Below are 15,590 nucleotides of genomic sequence, written 5' to 3'. Positions count from 1 at the left end.
ATTTGACAAATAAACCAAGAATACCCGATGGGGAAGGGAAAGGATAGTCTCTTTAATAAATAGTGTTGGATGTTTTCTAAAATATAGAAATGGATATTCACATCCAAAAGAATGAAGCTGGACTCTTATCTTACACCACTCAAAAAAATTAACTCGAAATGGATTAAAGACTTAAGTGTATGACCCCAAATCATAAAACTACTAGAAGAAAATAGATAAAAATCCCCTTGACATTGGTCTTGGCAATAACTTTTTGGATGTGATAACAAAAGCAAAATAAAAAAGTGGGACCACCTCAAACTAAAAAGCTTCTGTGAAAAGAAGATGTGTATACACACACACACACACACACACACACACAATGGAATATTACTCAGCCATCAGAAAGGATATATATTTACCATTTATACTGATGTGGATGGACCTGGAGGGTAATATGCTGAGCAAAATAAGTCAGTCAGAGAAAGACAATTATATGGTTTCACTCATGTGTGGCATATAAAAAACAGCAGAGAGGATCATAGGGATCCTATCATAGGGAGGAAAAATGAATGGGAAGTTATCAGAGAGGGAGAAAACCATGAGAGACTCTTAACTATAGGAAACAAACTAAGGGCTGCCGGAGAGGAGGTGGGCAGTGGGGATGGGGTAATTGGGTGATGGGCATGTGATGTGATGTGATGTGATGAGCACTGGGTGTTATATGAAACTGATAAATTATTGAACACTACATCTGAAACTAATGATGTACTATATGTTGGCTAATTTAAATAAAAATAAATAAATAAAAAGCTCTGTATAGCAAAAGAAACAATCAGCCAAATGAAAAGGTAGTCTACCGAATGAGAGAGAATATTTGAAAACTATCTATCTGACCAGGAGTTAATATCCAAAACATATAAGGAACATACAACTCATACAACAATAGCAAGAAAACAATCAATCGGATAAAAAATGGGCACAGGACTTGAGTAGACATTTTCCCAGAGAAGACCTACAAATACCCAATAGGTACATGAAAAAATGCTCAACATTTCTGATGATCAGGAAAATGCAAAATAAAAGCTACAACAAGATAGCACTCCACACCTATTAGAATGGCTATCATCAAAAAAGACAAGCGATAACAATTGTTGGCAAAGATGTGGAGAAAAGGAATGCTCATGCATTGTTGGGAATGTAAATTAGAAAACAGCATAGAAAGTTCTCAAAAGATTAAAAATAGAACTGCTGTATAATCCAGCAATCCCTTCTTCAGTCTGAAGAAACTGAAATAAGTATTTTGAAAGATGTGTGCACCCCCATGTTCATTGCAGGATTATTCATAATAGCCAGGATATGGAAACAACCATCAGTGTAACCTGATGGATCAATGGATAAAGAAGTTGTGGCATATATATATATATATATGCATAGAGAGAGAAAGAGAGATAATAGAATATTATTCAGCCATTAGAAAGAAGGAAATCCTGCCATTTGCAGCAACATGGTTGAATCTTGAAGGCAGGACGCTAAATGAAATAAGGCTGACAAAAACAAACACCATACATTCCTACTTATATGTGGAATCTAAAAATGCTGCATTCATAGAAATAGTAGAATGTTGTTTCTCAAGGGCAAGGGGATGGGAAAAATGGGAAGATGTTGGTCAAAGTGTATAGACTAACAGCTATAAGATGAATAAGTAATGTACAGTATGGTGACTATACTTCACAATACTGTATTATATACTCAAAAGTTGTTAAAAGAGTAGGTTAAGTGTTCTTATCACCCACAAAAATATTGTAATAATTTAAGTGCATAGATGTGTTAACTAACCTTATTGTGGTAATTGTTTCATAATATATTTGTGTATCAAATGATCATGTTCACATTAACTTTCATATGTTACATGTCAGTATCTCAAAATGCTGGAACACACACATACTCTCTCCCTCAGTGAGGAAGGGCAGATACCTACCTCCTTAAGCTGCTAGGGTAGATGTCTTCACATCAGAAACATCTTAATGAGGATTCACTGAGAAGCCTCTGCTGGTAAGGAACATGATAAGGTTGCTTGCTGTCAGCATTACCAGTTAATATTTCATTGGAGGCATTACTCAGAAACTCAATTGTATGATAGAAAAAAATTAAAGGTATAAAAACAGGAAGAACAAAGTGAAATTATGAACATTTACAGATGACTAGAACGCCCATGAGAATTAAATGACAAAAAGAACCAAAATAATTAGATAATTGTTGCTGGGATATAAAATTTAAACAGGAAAATAATTTAACAAATATTTGATAGTTACAAGAACATAGGTAGTATATTAGATGGGACTAGTGGTCAGACAGATAATACTAGAATATGCTGAGATATTATTCTTACATGTAAGGTTTTTAAAAAATATTTTATTTATTTATTTGACAGAGAGAGATCACAACTAGGCAGAGAGGCAGGCAGAGAGAGGGGGAAAGCAGGCTCCCCACTAAGCAGGGAGTCCGCTGTGGGGCTCGATCCTGGACCCTGGGACCATGACCTGAGCTGAAGGCAGAGGCTTAACCCACTGAGCCACCCAGGTGCCCCACATGTAAGGTTTTTAAAATAACTCATGATTGGGGCACCTGGGTGGCTCAGGTGGTTAGGTGACCAGCTCTTGGTTTTGGCTCAGATCATCATCTCTGGGTTGTGGGATCCAGCCCCAAGATAGGCTCTGCGCTCAGCTTGGAGTCTGCTTGAGATTCTCTTTCTTTCTTTTTCTCTCTCCCTCTGCCTTGTTGTCCATCTCCCTTCTTGGGCATGCACACACTCTCTCTTTCTCAAATAAATAAATAGTTTTTAAAAAATAACCCATGATTAAGAACAGGGTTGGTCATTAAGTCTAGAGCACGGACAAATTCATGGTCCAAGATGGGTAGGTGGACTCCAACTATGGAATTAGGGAAGGTAAGTCAGTGGTAGATTACTGTCCAGAAAATCTTTTGATAAAGTTATAGCTATAGGTCTTTATCAAACTATTATAGGGATTAGAGATGTTCAATTATTTCTTAATATTTTGAGAGTTGGAATCTTAGAACCCCCTAATCAAATATTTCTCAATATGAGAAATTGGGCAAGGTCAACCATTGAGCAGACCAAGAACATATTAAGAAAGAGTGAATGTTTGAAATCAGAACACCTGGGTTTGGGGAAATCACTCAGTTTTCTCCATTACTATAATACTATTTTTCCTCTGTTCCTTCCAGGATTTTTGGTACGCTGAGGTAAAATAATGTATATAAGACATTTTTTTATATTGCTAAATGTTATGTGAATGTTAATTGTTATCATTTTGGTGATGGTAGCAATTCATATAACCAGTGTGGTGCCTGATTGTGCTCAGGAATTACCAATCTTTTAATTACGTGCATCTAGAAATCACAGCAGACTCCCGAACACCATCATTCTATAAATGTTTCTAGCCGGGTTCAGAAAATAAACAGAAATCTAGGGTCCAATTGCCGGAGTCATGGCTGTGTTATCAGCTAGCACATTTCTGGCAACCCCTCAATGTTCCTGCCAGCCTGAGGTGTGCTTTTCAGCTCACAGTTTCCTGTCATCTGTCAGAGGCTGAGAGATTTTTAGTGAGAAAAAGTCAAGAGCCCTTTCTCTTCTTGCCCTTGAAAAGAAAATATTATTTGGCAGAAAACCCAACCATTCACAGGTAAGAAAGGTTTAGCATTTATTCTTTTAAAATGTGATTAGGAAAAAGTGTGTTTATTATGACATAGTTAAGACATATAAAAATTTATAACAATTTGCTATGAACATTTACATACCCACAACCCATGTTAAGAAACAAAACACCAACAGTACAATTAAAGCCCTTTAATTGCAGATTGCATCAGTATCTTGAATTTTGTTGGTGATCATACAGGGTGCTTCTTTATATTTTTGCTAATAACCAACATTAATTCTTTACGAGAACAAATCTTACAAGACTTACAACAGTTTTTTTTTTTTCTTCCTATTTTTGTTTTTAGAGAGTGAGAGAGAAAGAGAGTGGGGTTTGAAGCAGAAGGAGAGGGAGAGAGAGAATCTTAAGCAGGCTCCACTCCCAGTTTGGAGCCCAATGTAGGGCTCAGTCTCACGACCCTGAGCGATCCTGACCTGAGCCAAACTCAAGAGTTGGACACTTAACTAATTGAGCCACCCAGGTGACCCCAGACTTATCACAGTTCTATATCCCAATATTTTTTCTTCATCTTCTATTTTAAAGGTTACAGCACTTTTTAACATTGTAAGTTTCTCACTATCATACATGTATTTGACATTTCAAGAACTCAGTTTGGTGGGAGATTTATACATATATTTTAGTAAAAAATAAAGCATCAATACTCATTCTCTTTATACATTGCAGAATGTCTCCCCCACTCCTCCCCTCTTCCTGAACCTCTTCCCCCTTCTTGATTTGCATTGGCATGTGGACTTCTTGTTCTCACCAAATGAGTCAGTGGAGATAGAACGGATGTCAGTGTCTCCTGAAAAAAAGATGCCATACTGTCTTGTAAAGTCACAAAAAAGCATTAGTTTGAGCCAACACTACAAGAAAAAAGAAAAAAAAAAGGGAGAGCTCACATAAAAGTCTGGATTTCTGGTTTCTTTTGAAAAATGAAAAGACTGATAACACAGTGCCCATATTCCTAAATGGCAATAATCCAATTGAACCAAGAAGCAGCTGCTTATTTTAGGTGAAACACTGTCCATTTTACTGTATTTCTATCACTTCTCTTCTCACAATTGACTAAGACCAATGTCAATCAATGTCAATTGTCACCTATTATCATAATTGGACAACTGACATTCCTCATGGTAGAGTACCCATACCAGTACTATCAAAAATGGTGAAACAGAAAAATCAATCAAAAGATCCACATCCACTCTGAAGCTAACCTCAGGTAAATGTAGAAGCCTAAAAAACCCCAGGATGCTCATTTCACAACTTTAAGAGAAGCCCCCTCCTCCTCATCAATCAGAGTGCCGCCTCTATACAAATATCCTCTGGTAACTCCCCAATCCCCACCCTACCCACCCTCCCCACCACCCCGGACACACAACCACCAGCCTCTTCCTTTGTCTAGATTCACAGGTAGTTTTAACATAAACTTGAAACAGTAAAAATAGAAAATGAGACAAGAGAAACATAAGATGAAGAAAATATCAAAACATTCCCAACATAAGTTACAACTTGAAATTTAGGAGTGAGGCACAGAAATCAACACATAGCAGATAGAATTATTTACAAAACAATTTCACAAGGAGACCCACTTTAAATATGATTTATAAAGTGTTACTGGTGAGATTAAAGTGCCTGCTTTGCTAACATCTCATCAGGAAGCCAATCTATGATGAAGGATAAGCTCTAACCTTGGAAATTATATTGAGAGGTAAGGCTGTAATGACTGAAGCACTTTGTGGACTAATAGAGAATATTAAAAAGGAAGAGAAGGAAAGTAAAAAGATTGTGAGTCTTTAGGAACATTCAGGAAAAAAATAAAGGCACTGTGTGCCTGGCAGACAGACACAAGAATTCTAGCTGCAAGCAAGGTGTTTTTTGGACAAAGCAGGGATAAATGTTTTGGATTTTGCATAAATTACTTAATACCTTCTCTCTGGTTCTTGTTTAAGAAAAATCTTCTAATTATTATTTTGGGAAGGATGTCTCTTAGGTAATAGACATCAGGACAAGTACTCTCTGACATAAGAACATCTGATTTACAAACAACTGGTACATTTGAAATATTTTCTTATTATTACTCACAACCATGTTCTACACACCACTCTTCCTATGTGTAATACCCCTGCTATTTGTTTGTCCATTGCAGGTCACACGGGAAGTGAGGTATAGAGATGGTAATGTACTGACAGCATGATACTCAAGCATGTTTGGCTTCATTATGAATTAGCCTGGGACTTCAAGCATGATTGAAAAATATATTCCACACTTAAAAAAAAATCTATGTATGAATGAGGTTTTGGAAACAAACCTTCTGAATTTCGGATATGTCTTTGCTCTATCACTATTATAAATTATTGCTCACTATAAATTTATAATCACCCTGACTTTGTTATCTTTGATTTAAAAAAAGATTGTAATAAGGAAACCTCACCTCCCCTTGGAGTTATAGAAGACTAAGAAAGGCTCATTTGGGCATTCTATATAGTGCGTTTCCATATCACAACCAGTAATATTGTGTATAATGCATTTCTAAGTTCATGCTTGGAGTGAGCCTTAAAACATAGGCTCATTGTGTCCTACAGTACCTCCCAGAAAAATTGACTTTTAACTTCTTGGCCTAAATAATGAATATAGTGACTAATGTTTTATTTTATCTTAATCTTTTGAAACCTAAATAATTTATCAATTTTTCTACTAGCCTCTAAGCTCTTTTCTAGAAGTTTGACAGGAGTTCAGAATCTATGTCAACTCTTTTAGGCCACTAGGAATTCATTTAGGAAACTGAAGTGGCAATTTATTAGCAAAGTGGCATGAAAGACCATTTTCTTATTTTTGTATTTGTTTCTGCATTTGGGCTATTCTGCAAAGTGGCAGTTACTTAAAGCCTGAGGGAGTAAATGCAGAGTCCAGATTGCTTAATTTATGACCAGTCAGAGATTCTACTGGGAAAATTTGGTTCATTATAAAATGCTTTATATTGTATCTAGAGACCCCTTGGAATCAGTCTCTTTTTAAAAAAATTAAATAACTAAAAGTTAACAATATAATTTAAACCTAGCCCAGACTTGTGCGATTGTCTTTTTCTCACATGTGCAGAACTCTCTCTGATTATCCAGAGAGCTCAGCCTGCAGAAGCAATGTTTGTGGGGGTGGGGTGGACAGAATGAAATTTTTGGCCCTCCATTGCAAACTGCTGCCTTTTCAAATGATGCACACATGCCTGGTCCATCTGTCTTCAAGGACTCAGCAGAGAAGTCAGTAAAACTTTCTATTTAGTGTTTGAAGCTGCATTGCCAAATATTAATAACTCATTTTATTTATAACTGATTCTCCAAAGTAGGAAAAACAGGTGGTGCTTATGAAGAACTCCATAGTAGCCAAATTTCAAAGGTCAGATGCTGCAAGTGTGGAATGAGAAAAAGCATTTTGTATTAATACTCTTACTATAAAATTATTTGTCCATCGCTTTTTATCCAATCATAGTACTAGTAGTACTCAAGACTACCCAGGACCTCTCTGTAGAGCTGACCCTCTCCTCCCAAATCATCACTCTCCAGGAAGTTCTCCAGGATGCAGAGAATTCATGGTCCTTATGGTTCTCCAGTTTTTTCCCACACGGTCTTGCTCTGATCAATCATGGCCAATCTCACAAATTATCTATGAATTGTTTTAGTAATGACTGTTTGGATAGTAAACCCCTCATAGAGATGATGACTACACAAAACAATGTCCATATTGGTGAAAGATTTCAGCCATGTGGGATGCCAATAGGAAAGACAGTTGTGGGCAGACAGGATCTTTCTCTTTTAGTCTCCTGTTCTATGGGTCATGAGAACAACAATAAACTTCTGAAGAATTAAGAGGAGAAGAGGTGTCAGGAGACAGCTTAATGAAATTTGAATTTTCAGAAGGGAAAAAGTTTGCATTTGGCTTTTAAGTGTCCATCTTCCCTTTCACAACAACACTGGTTTTTCTTTGGGGTAACTACCTCTTTCCCCACTGGAATGGAACATTATGGTACTTGATGTCCCCTAGCCATGAAGTGGGCATGTGATTCAGTATAACCAATCAATTTCTACCCGCCACATGAGTATCAAAAAGACTGCATTTTTATAGGTTTTATTCACCCCAATAGGAAAACCTTGAAGAGGCCATTCATTTTTTTTTTTTCCTTCTGAGACATCTGGAACTCCTCTGGTTTTTTATCTTTCTAAACCTGATTAATCTTCTCTTGTCAGTCTTTTCAATGAATTCCTTTTAACTGCATAAGCTAGCTAGAGTTGATTTATGTTGTTTGCAAACAAAGAACTCAGATTTTCACAAATGTTAATTCTCAACTGGTGAGTATAGTATTCATCTTATAAAATTCTAGAGAGAGAATCATTCATTAGTATTACCCACCCAGTCTTTCCATTTCCCCACCACTTATGTAGTAGGACAATTCTTCCTACTCCCATTTGGAGGTATGGCCATGTACCTTTTTTGGGCCAATGAATAGTGATCGGTAATGATATATAGCATTTCCAGGTGGAAGCTTAAAAGCCAAGGTGCAATTTGCCACTGTTCTGATGATGTTGGAAGCTCATGTTCAGATGAAGTCTATTAGAATGGGTATCTGAGTGACTATGAAGAGGAGAGCTTTGCTGCTGATATGCATGAGACTTGTAGTATGAGGTAGATATAAACTTTTATTTTAGGCTAACGAGATTGGAGGGGGTGATGTTACTAATAAAAGAGTGACTTTAAAGAAAAATGTATAATTCTCTGGTTGCCAGCATGGACTCATAAAGAAATAGGACATATTGGATATTTTACTCTCATTTTTTGAAATGAGTCAGACTAGAAATATAAGGAAAATGAAAAAGATTGATATTTCTCCAACTTGAGTAATAATTAAACCCTATTAAGAGGAAAAAGATAGAATCTAAGTTATTTATATTTCAACAATAACGAAATATAAACTATATATCAAGATCATTCAATATGAATGCTAAAAAAGCCACAAAATGATTATTACTTAAATTCATCCCTAAAATTTCAAGTGACAGGTGATATTATTTAGATTAACTAAATAGATTGGATTAATTAAAATAGATTTGAGACTAAACTCATTGTTTAGCAATATGAACGTAGTACTGACTTCCATGGGTTTGATCTTCCAATTCTACCACATGCCATGTGATGATTCAGGTCACCCACGTCTTTTCTTTATTTGAAACACTGCAAAATCATCATTTATAGAGGACACAATGATGTCATTTGGCCTGCTTTCTGTGTGCATGCATCATTTAAGTATTAAGCCATCCTCTGTTTGTGTTTTTTTTTTTTTAACGAACAATTAAAGTTGTACTTCTTGGTACCAGTATGAGGATAAATGCAGACCCAGGAACAGAAGTGTGGCAGTTCTCAATTATAAAGTGGTTATTCAAGTTATATTGAATATAACTTGAATATAATATAATATAATGAATCTGTATTGATTTTTAAAATATTTTTATTAAAATCAAATAACAACATTAGAATAATTCTCACAGGAATTTGAGGACCTCTGAGGATATACATGTAGACTCACTACTAGGGGTAGCATAGACAGTCTGAACAACACTGCATTTTATATATCAACATTTTAATAAGGCATGACCTGTCTCACAACACTGGACATTCTTATGGATGGACAAAATATGAAATTATTAAACCACAGCATAATTAGTAGAAGTTTATTAATGGGTCAGTATCACCTAGTGGGAGGTTTCTAGTAGCATATCTGGAGCTATATCATTAGACTTGTTTTGTTCTAGCATTTCATCAAAATTGCAAAATGTAGACTATATATTAAGTATATCAGTGATAAGCTGAAGACAAAAACAAGTATGCTGCATAAAGAAGAAATATTCAAAACAACCTCTAAACCATCTCCCTCTCAAGATTTGATTCTTATGTCATCGGATGTCTAGTCCACCAACTACCCCACCTATTTGCAATCATGTACTGACCCTCAGAAGATCACTCTTCCTTATTTCTGTCATTCTCTCCAATAATACAGCTGTCTTGATTCTTTATACAGACAGATGATCTTTCCATTTGCCTGATTTTTCAGTTTATTGACCTCTTTTCTTCCAATGACCTTGCCTTTCACCTTACCTCATCCACTCTACATGTTATATAGCTTAAACCTTGTGTTTGTCAATAACTGGAATCCCCTGTATGATTACAATTTCAGACTCTCCTCCTTGATTATCATCTCCTCTAACTTTACCAGTTGGTTTCTTCCTCTATTTCAATTCCAACAATCCATGAGGCAAATAACGAATCTACCCTACTTCCTTTTCTCATTGCTCATGTCTTCACTTTGGTTATTCATTCAGCCTGAATTATATAGCCAATCATTATACTAACTTACCTATCTGTACTCTCAGCCTCTTTCCACTTTTTCACTATATTGTTCTCATTTGTCTTCAATCCTGGTTAAAACCAATTTAATGCAATTTACATACCTGATCTTGTTTAGTTGACATGACTGAAGAAAAACACACAATTATGTTGACGGTCTCACTTTATTGTTCATGATCATTAAACTTAAGTGGGCTTTTAGTGCTGCCTAGCAATTATACTCCCACTCTGATAGATTATTAATGTATTCCTATCCTTTTCCCTTAAACCTCCAACACTTTCTCCCTCATTCTCACTCCTAGCTTATGATCTTTCTCTGTTTTTTCTGAAGAAAATGGAAGCAATTTTTAAAGAACTTATAAAAGCAATACCACCTTTTCTATCCACCCTAGGTGTCTGTGACCATCTGCTCTGCTTTCTCCTTTGTTATTATGGATAACCTCTATATACTTTTAATCAAGGCCAGGTGTTCAGCTGTATTCTACATCTTTTCCCTTCTCTCCCATTCAAGGATATTCTCCAACTCTTCTCCCCACTTCTCTTGTATCATTAATTTCTTCTATCTCTAATGGATTTTTCCTAATAGTAAACAAACATACTTTTTTGTTCTATCTTAAAAAAATTACCCTTCTCTTGATCTCACTTCCCTTCTATCTACATTCCATTTCTCTTCTTCCCTTTATAAAAGAACCAAAAGAAAAACGTATTTGTACAATTGATATTCAATTCCTCTACTACCATTCTTTCTTGAATCTGATCTAAATAAGCTTAAGCTTTTATTCTTGCCACTCCACCATAATCACTCCTATCAATATCACCCAGGATTTCAAGTCTCATTTTATTAGACTTTCAGCAATATTTGACACAGTTGACCATTCCCTTCCTTCACTTGGCATGCAGAATGCACAGTATTGGTTTTTCAGCTATCTCACTGACTGCTCCTTTAAGGTTTTTTTTAAATTGAAGTATAATTAACATACAGTGTTATAGTAGTTTCAGGTGTACAACATAATGATTCAATAATTCTGTACATTACTCAGTGATCATCATGATAAGTGTAGTCACTATCTGTCACTAAACAATGAAATTACAATCTTTTTTACTATATTCCCCATACTACTTTTCATCTCCATGACTTATTTATTTTATAATTGGGAGTTTGTACTTCTTAATCCCCTTTGTCTATTTCACCTATCTCCCCACCCACCTCTCCTCCAGCAACCACATTTCGTTCTATTTAAGAATCTGTTTTTTGGAGCACCTGGGTGACTCAGTTGGTTAAGTATCTGCCTTTGGCTCAGGTCATGATCCCTGAGTCCTGGGATGGAGTCCCACATTGGGCTCCTGGCTCAGTGAGGAGTCTGCTTCTTCCTCTCCCCTTCACCCTGCTTGTGCTCTCTCTCACTCCAATAATATATAAAATCTTAAAAAAAAAAAAAAAGAATCTGCTTTTTGTCTCTTTTTTGTTTATTTGTTTTGTTTCTTAAATTCCACATGTGTGAAATCATATGGTATTTGTTTTTCTTTGACTTATTTCACTTAGTATTAATCCCTCTAGGTCCATTATGTTCTTTCAAATGGAAAGATCTCATTCTTTTATGGCTAATATTCCTGTGTGTGTGTGTGTGTGTGTGTGTGTAAAACATCTTTATCCATTCATCTATTAATAGACACATAAGTTGCTTCCATATGCTGGCTCTTATAAATAATGCTGAATTAAACACAGGCATATGTATATATTTTTGAATTATATTTACCCAAAGAAAAGGAAAACGCCACTTCAGAAAGATTTATGCACCCCTATGTTTATTGACTGCTTTCAATTCTTATCTCTGGTCATTGTTTCTAAATGTTCGGGTGCTCTGGGACTCAATCTTTGCACCCATTTTGTTTTTTATCTATACTCATTCCCTTGGTGGTCTCATCCAAAATCATCCCTAGAAGTACCATCTCAACGCTGATGAGTCACAAATTTATATCTTTCTAATACGGATAGCTCAGACCTTTCCCATGAATACCTGACTTAAATATCCAGCTACCAACTAATAGGCACCAAAATATTAATTGGTCCAAAACCAAGTCCTTCCAAAACTTTCACCTTCTTAAGTTCTGCCCAGTTAATGGCAACTCCATTTTTTAATTGCTTAGACCTGAGACTATAAATTTCAGCAACAGCATACCATCATGTAGTAGTGGATTATCACTAACTTAACAGTTCTTTCTTATGGTACATTTTTTCCAAACATTGATCAATGTTTCAATTCAGAGGACTTCTATTTTATTGTATCTAGAACCAAGAAGGTAACCTCCATAATTCTGGGAATGTTAATTAAGAGGACTCTAGGTATCTGCTGAGCAATAGGAGGAATGAAACCAAGATACTGAGAGAAATTAAAGCCATGTTTTATGAGAAATAGTTGAAAAATTTGAGGATATATTCAACCTAGAGAAGAAAGACATTGAAGAATTGATATCTGTTATTAAATATTTCTAAAGTCCTTCATGTGTAAGGGTGATTACTACACTTAGACTGACTACCCATCTAGCTTTAGATAGAACATAAGGTATTTGGCAATGGTTTCTTCTTCTGAGAATGAATGGACTTGATAATCGGACACTAGAACATGATCCAGGTACACATATATATAAAGCAAAAAAGGAAGGGAACATTATCTTGAGATGTTTTACAGTCTCAATATTTTAATCTATGTCTTGAGGATTTTTGCAGGATTGATACTTTGCGATATCTCTACTAAAGTATAGAGGGAGCCCATCATTCAGTGTCCTAAAAGAAAACATTATCTCACCTGAGAAAGAGATGGGCAGGCATCTCATAGGTAGAGAAGCAGTAACAGGATCAAGTCCATAGAGACAGATTCCACATGAAACTTTCTCTATCTAATCCTCTTAAGACAGGGTTTACTGCTCAAATGTGCAAAAGTTTGAAGAAAGGTTTATTTCCTTCAAGGATTAAAAAATAAATGGCCCTTATATATGATGCCTGTCACTTATAGTTCTGAAACTTTTACTCAGGCTTTATAAAAATAACCTATTATTTAATATTTTATCTGCCAAGAAAAGAATTTTTCCCCTATCTTCAGCTGAGAATTCCCAAGAAAACTTCTTTTCAGACAAGTAGGTCAAAGTTGCTGAGTTACTAATTTCAGCTTCCTATAAAAACAATTTATTATTTTCAGATGTGTTGCCTCTAGAGAGATAATTCTCAATCTTAGATGGATTTGGGATCAACTTGAAGTGTTAAAAAAAAATGTTTTCTGTTTTCTGGGTTCCAAGTCCAGAGATTCTGATTTAGTGGATTCGGTCTACAACCTTAGCTTAGAGATTTATAAAAGTTCCCTAGGTAGAGTGCCTGGTGTTGCAGTTACTTTAGCGTCCGACTCTTGGTTTCAGCTCAGGTTGTGATCTCCTGGGCTATGGGATTGAGCCCTGTGTGTGGCTCCACACTCAGTGTGGACTCTGCTTGAGACTTTCTCTCCTTCTCCTTTTACCCCTCCCCACCTTTGTGTGTTCTCCCTCTCTCTCAAATAAGTAAATAGAAATCTTAAAAAAAAAAAAGTTTCCAAGGATGTTCCATTGTTTAAAACCTCTTCTCTAGAGATATTTTATTCCTTCTTTGTATTGCTAGGGATAGTTAAAGGTAGGATGTTGAGGAGGCAAAGAGTGTTTCAGACATGTTGGATGACCACTTGAAACAAATGCTGTTGAGATAATTTAAATATTAAAGAGTTAATTATAGTAGATGGATTTTTATATGTTTTCTACCCTTGAGATTCTATCATTTTATATCTACCCACCACAATGTGTATATATGGATTCAAAGAAATATATACAAGGACACAAATTCCACTGCACTATATAAATCAGGATGATTTTGCTAGCATAGCTGTATTCCTAGTTGCTGCCTCTTTCAATGGGTGAACTATTTTGTTCTGACTGCTTTTCAGTGCACATGACACAGTTTTATTAGATTACATTATGCATTGAGTCAAAGTGATGTTATTAGCCTGCTAGAAGAAGCTTCTCATCCAGCTGTGAGGGCTCGTTAATATATATTATGATGTTAATAGTGCACAGAATATATGTGAGTAGGTGGTAGAGGACAGAAATTTAAACCAAATTAAAAATGTGAGAGAAACTGCAGCACGTGGGAAATAAATGCTTATTGCTACCAGTCTCAATTATTTTTCATTATTTTCAAAGTCAAGCTGGCAATTTTTCACAATGCTTACCCACAAATACCCTTCCCGATTGATTGACTCTTTCATCTAGAAGCTCTCCTTACACCCAGGAGGCAAGCCTGCTTTTTTATTGTATTAAAAGAATCTAAATGCCAAAGTGAAAAGAATACGGGGCTTCTGTTTATTTTTATCTGAAAATCAAAACACCATGAAAACTCTAAAGTAGGGATTTTTAAAGGAGTTTAATCTGGGATTTTTAAAGCAGTTTAAGTGATTCAAAAAATTATATGCTGAGGATTTTTAGAGAAGTTTAAATGTTTTTAAAAAATAATATGCTAAGGAAATTGTTATTCTAACCGAACATAAATAAAGCCTATCATGACAATGCAAGGTAAGAATCTTCTAATTCTTCCTTCCAATTTGATAAAGCATGCTCTCTGGTATGGCAAAAGAAAGAAAATCTTTCCTTCACCATACATTCACCAGTCCTACTGTAGAATGAATAAATATGTTATGTTCACTTATAATTGAGTAGGACTTTTCTTTTTCTCATGGATATTTTTGTCCCCCAAATCAAACAGCTTGGAGAATCATGGTAAACTATCATAATTTTGCATGTAGAAAAGGTGAGAGACTCTCAGGGATTCTTATTTGTCATCCTGATAAAGAGAGAGATACGAGAAGTTTGGTAGAAGTAGAAGAGTGTGGTTAAATGGGAGAAGGTGGGAACAAGGTGGGAGGTAAGGGCTGTTAGTAGGAGAAATCTCTCTGATGTTGTTATTGTCTTCAAGAGTGAGGGTAGGAGGAATAGAACATTTTAATTTAATGGCTTCCATTTTCTCTATTCAGAACAAAGCCTTCAGCTGCGGTTGCAGTGGGAGAGAAGTTGGAGGCTGGGAAAAGTAGGAAGGTTATGAAGTAGTTGTTGTAGACTATGACCTTGTTTTATTGGTTATCTTATACTGCTCTTGAATCTTTAATCATTTGTTCCTGGCTTTTATTTCTCTGTCCTCAAATATAATTCATTCCTATCTCGACCGCCCCTCCCTTTTTATGTTTTCATTTTTTCTGCTTTCTTCTTTTCCTTTACTACCAAACCTCCTGAAATAGTAATTTATGACAACTACTAATTCTTGCTCATATTCCACTTGCTCCTTAAATCTCTAGGAGTTGGAAAAAGGAAGATGATCCAGTGATAGAGGTAAGAGAGACCTCAAAGAAGTGATTGACATAGGGCTATGTTGAGGAAGAAATATAGAAAAAGAAAGAACTTAAACTTTAAGGCTTCTTTTAAACTTCT

At 35.7% G+C, this 15,590-nt stretch overlaps 1 protein-coding gene across 1 annotated transcript in view; it reads left to right on the top strand.

Moving 5' to 3' along the window:
* Nucleotides 1-15,590, top strand: part of STXBP5L (syntaxin binding protein 5 like) — a 542,570-nt gene that overhangs the window by 82,038 nt on the left and 444,942 nt on the right. The window lies entirely within an intron of this gene.

This window comes from Mustela erminea, chromosome 1, assembly GCF_009829155.1.
Source record: "Mustela erminea isolate mMusErm1 chromosome 1, mMusErm1.Pri, whole genome shotgun sequence".
Lineage (NCBI taxonomy): Eukaryota > Metazoa > Chordata > Mammalia > Carnivora > Mustelidae > Mustela > Mustela erminea.
The sequence above is the reverse complement of the archived record's forward strand: the minus strand, read 5'-3'. Positions and strand labels throughout refer to the sequence as shown.